We start from the raw sequence: 5,532 nt of genomic DNA on the forward strand, positions 1-5,532 counted from the left end.
TTTAGATTTGGGTGAGTCGTTTTGTTTCTATGCAGTGAAAATACTGACTGCTTTATTTTTACACTGCAATTTAGATCCCACTTTGAAGTAAAACCCCACCCAAATCCAATTCTCTTTGCATAAGTTACATCTGCCCCACCTGTAGCGCACATGGTTTTGTCCATTTGAGAAGGAATTTGCCTTTGCGAGTGAACCAGAATAAGGGACACATCCATGAAGCGTCTGTCTCACCTAAGGTGGCAACATTTTTGGTGTGCTGTTTTAATCAGATTCCATGCAGACAGCCAGACCGAATAAAATCTGCAGATTGGGGGCGTGGCTTGGCTAGCCAACAAGACGGTCGGGTCTGCCGTGAGCTCCCGTCACAATTGCCCTTTTTACCCTCTCCTCCCTTAAATCTACCGTCCCCCCTACCTCATCCTTTCCCTCCTACGACCCGGACTCTGTGGATCGCGGTTGCGGAGCCGGGGAGCGTTTAATTACGTTCCTGCGGGTTGCGGCCTGTCCACTAGGCCGGAGCCGGGGCCTCAATTTTGGAGCTACACGGTTCCAGCTGACGACTCCCGCTGACGAATCCCACAGCCAACTGAAGACCTGCAGCGGCGGTCCTTTAGGAGCGGCTCTACCCTCCTGATTACCGCTCCCTTGGCAGGGAGACCAGCGGGGACACAGCCGACGACGGAGCAACGCGCAACCCGGGCGCCATAGAGCCAGGTGCCGGTGCCGGCGCCATCGCGGGAGGACACTGGCGGTGCGCTCTGCCCCCAGAACCCCCGTCCAACAACAGCAAGGACCGCGGAGGTCATCCTACAGCCTGTGAGTACCTGAAGAGGAAATCATGTGGAAATCATGCTTCATATTGAGGATTCTAACTCCCAAGGCCTTCCTTCACAGGAACCCGCCCCATCACACCTACCTCCTCCACCCACCCAACATGCCCAAGGCCATGAAGGGGGGGACCTCTCACAAGTTTTACACCTCTTAATATCTATGCCTACCCGTCAAGACTTTGATTCACTGGATCGCAGTCTGCGAGACACCATACGCTCTGAGATAGCTGAAATTAGAACCGACATCTCTCAGTTAGGCGACAGACTGTCCAAATGTGAAGACCAGCAAGAGTCTACAATGATCTCCGAGAAACAGCAGCATACCACATGGATATGATCAGTGCCCTCTTACAAAGATTAGAGGATCTGGACAATCGTGGTAGACGTAATAATCTTAGAATCAGAGGGGTTTCAGAAGACATTACCGGGAACAGTCTGGTGGACTACCTCACTAGGATTTTCAATGAAATCCTAGGAAATTATCCTAATTCTACAATCAACTTTGATAGAGCCCATAGGGCCCTCCGCCCACATAGTTCCCCGACTGAGAAACCCAGAGATATCATTTGCCGCCTTCATTACTTCACCCAAAAAGAAGACATCCTTCGTAAAACCCGCACCCAAGACCTAATTACACCCCAGAAGAAATCCCAATCGACGTCGAAATATGACGAGCAGCAAAGTCACATGATCCCCTCCAAGAATCCTCTGATTTCCCACGGTGTACTCGAAACTATTGCCATAGGCACATTGTGCCGTGCTTCAAACTTCATAGGCCCTGACGAGGACTAGAATATAGAGTATATTTTCAATATGCATACAACCTTTTCTCATCTAATGATTGTACCTTTCTACACGAGTGTCTACTTATATACTTTGTTACTGTTTTATAGTGTGTTTTCATATAAATATAGTTCCGGGCCGTAAAATACTACTGCTCCGAAGTAACTCAGATACTTTATAGGTGGTCCGATATGTTACTAGATATGTGTTATACATATGTTGTTTTTCTAGTTTAGCAGTTGTTGACTCCAAACCCCAGATGCCCCTTGTACCGCACATGTCTATCCTTACAACTGGATGTGTTCTTCACTCCTGTGATAGTAAGGAGCGGTCTGTTTCTCACCCCAGTGTTTATCTACACTCCAAGCAAATGTTCTTTTCATTACTATGTTTCCTGACACTTACCAACTACCCCTGTGCTTCCTCACTCCTCCCTCTCTCCACTAGCCTGGTCTCATCTTTAGGTCCTGATGACTAACCTAAATTGTACTACCCTTAGGGTTGTTTCTTTTAACGCAAAGGGATTAAATATTCCCGAAAAAGGTCCAGAGCCTTACGCGAACTTTTCGCACTTAAAACAGACGTAGCTTTTATTCAGGAGACCCACTTCATCGCAGATAGAGCTCCCTCTTTGAAAAACCGTAACTTTCCTTTCACTTTCTTCAGTAACAATACGAGCAGTAAAACATTAGGTGTTGCGATTCTGTTCTCCAGCCGCCTACCCTTCAAATCCCTAGAATCCCATTCAATCGAAGAGGGCAGAGCATTACTAGTGAAGGGCATATTACATGGACAGCAATATACTTTTGTGTCTCTCTATGCACCCAATAGCAACCAACCCTCTTTTCTACAGAAGGTACTTGAGCGTATTGAGGTTTTGAAAGAGGGGATTCTTGTCGTGGATGGGGACCTTAATTGGTTAATTCAGCCTGACATGGACTCTTCTACAGCATCTCGTAACTACCTCAACAAAGTTTACCGCAAGGTCAAACATACTCTTCATGAACACCAGCTAGCCGATACGTGGCGACTCCAACATCCCGCTGAACATGACTACACTTTCTTTTCAACACCCCATAAGTCATACTCCAGAATAGATTACTTCCTTCTCCCACATAGATTTCTCCACTTAATAGAACAGACATCAATCGAACCAATGACCTGGTCCGATCATGCACAGATTACACTAACATTATATACGGATATTGCCCTAGCTAGGCCCTGCTCCTGGTGTTTTAACGAAAGCCTTCTCTCTAATGAATATTGTAAACCCCAGATCACTCAAGCCCTTACTGATTATTTTGAGCTCAATGACTCCCCTGAGATCTCCAAAGTCATGGTATGGGAGGCACACAACTGTGTACTGAGAGGAAAACTGATGCAGCTAGGCTCGCACATCAAGAAACAGAAAGAAGACTGCAAATTACAACTTCTCCAGCAGATTAGGTCATTGGAATTAGCACATTAAGCTTCCCTGTCGGATGCAGACAGGAAGTCTTTAATGTCGGCACGGGCTGAACTAAACTCTCTCTTGAATGAAAGAGTCAAGCGAGATCTAAAGCTCTGCAAGAACCGTTACTTTCAGTGGGGAAATAAACTTGGTAAACGCCTTGCACGAGCATTAAGATCCCAGAGGGCAGTCGCCTTTATTGATGTAATAAAAGACCATAATGGGAAAGAATGTAAACTAACCCCAGATATAGCATCAGCATTCCAAACATATTACTCCAAACTCTATAATCTCTCCCCCTCAGCTCCGTCACCGGAGGTCACTGGCATGCAGACGAAAATAGCCAAATACCTAAAAGACATCAATTTCCCCACTATTACAGAAGCAGACAGAGACTGGCTGGACAGACCTTTTTCGTTGAAGGAATTAGAAGACGCTCTGAAAACCACCCCTTCTGGTAAAAGTCCGGACCCAGATGGTTTCACTGCCCTGTACTACAAAACGTTTAACACGATCCTTCTGCCCCAGATGCTCGCAGCCTTCAATTTGATCTCTAATTCCTTACGGTTCTATCCACAGTCTCTCGAAGCCCACGTCACGGTTATACATAAAGAAGACAAAGACCCATCCCTCTGCCCCAGTTATAGGCCAATCTCTCTCCTGAATATAGATATCAAACTGTACGCTAAACTTATTGCAAACAGAATCAAAACACTCCTTCCGTCATTAATTCACTCCGACCAGGTGGGCTTTGTCCCGGGACGCGAGGCGAGGGACAACACCACCAAAGTGATAGACCTAATCCACCTAGCCTCGGAGGCCCACACCCCATCCATAATAATTACAACTGACGCAGAGAAGGCGTTCGATAGAATAAATTGGCTATTCATGGAGGGAGTATTGACACACATGGGACTAGGCAATACCTCTGTAAACAGAATCCTGGCCCTCTATTCTTTTCCCTCGGCTCGTATCAAAATCAACGGCACCCTCTCTAAACCAGTCAAAATATCAAATGGCACACGCCAAGGCTACCTGCTATCTCCCCTCATTTTTGTTTTATGTATGGAGGCTCTGACAAGGGCAATCCGGCTAAACCCAGATATTGCGGGCCTGACCGTTGGCGGTCAGGAATACAAGCTATCATTGTTCACTGACGATTTGTTGATTATACTGACCAATCCCGCCATCTCTATACCTAATCTAATTTCTGAGTTCCACACCTTCGGGGCCTTGTCTCATTTTAAGATAAATTTCTCCAAATCCACCGCTCTCAATCTAACTGCCCCCCCCCCCTACCCTAGTAGACAATTGGAAGTGTGCCTTCCCATTCTCGTAGCATCCCCCAAAAATTAAATACTTAGGCATCTGGATAAACCGAGACCTAGCGAAGCTATACTCAGACAACTTTTTACCACTCATAGCAAAACTCAGGGGTGAGCTGCGGGAGTGGCAGACGGGTACATTTTCATTGTTGGGAAGGGCAAATATAATTAAAATGAATGTTCTACCTAGAATCCTATACTTATTCCAAACAATCCCGATCCACATCCCTAGAAGCTGGTTCCAGAGAATCCAACGCCTGATCAGAGAATTTGTATGGAACTCCAGCAACCCTTGCTTTAGACACGTACTATTTCGTCGCAGACACTTAGGCGGTATACAACTACCCCACCTCCCCTCATACTTTGAAGTGGTGGTCTTAGGAAGAGTACTAGACTGGACAAGACAAATATCTGATAAACAATGGGTGGCACTAGAAAATCATGGGCTACCAGCTCGCATTGGGCTGGCCGCTTGGCTAAAGGTCCTCCCCCAGACGTCCCATCCCATGGTTGGACCAACCTTGGCTACATGGAGATCACTCCGAGGGAGACCTTGCATTTCTTCCCAGCTTTCCCCAATGACCCCACTCATAGGCAATCCTGATTTCCCTCCAGGACTGAGCCCACTTACCTACCACCGTTGACCACACGCAGAGGGGTTACGTATTGGCCGGCTGGTCACCCACTCTGGTTTGTTACCATTCCCAGAAATGAGTGAGTCGTGGAATCTACCCCCAGCGGAAATTTGGAGATACCTCTCTATTAAACACCTTCTTTCTAAACATCCTTATCGAGAGGCGGCCCTCAGACCTCCTACTTCTTTCGAGGCGCTATGTCAGGCTGTCCCCACCCCTCAACACTTCCTCTCAATAGGATACAAACTTCTCATAGAAGATACTTTTGCCTCACTGCCTCGTTTTACCTCTGATTGGGAAAGAGACCTGGATATACGACTTGACCCCAAAGACTGGAATAAAATCTTCCAGGTTACTCTATCAAGCTCAACGAGTTATTCAGTTATTGAGACCCACTATAAAATTTTAACTAGATGGTAGACACCGGCTTCTGTGGTCTGGTTATCTGGTTATAGAAGTTATATTTCACATGGGATCTTGCTATGGGCAACCAATCAGATTTTACCTCT

The sequence above is a fragment of the Crinia signifera genome, chromosome 5 (assembly GCF_055691185.1).
Source record: "Crinia signifera chromosome 5, ASM5569118v1, whole genome shotgun sequence".
Classification (NCBI taxonomy): domain Eukaryota; kingdom Metazoa; phylum Chordata; class Amphibia; order Anura; family Myobatrachidae; genus Crinia; species Crinia signifera.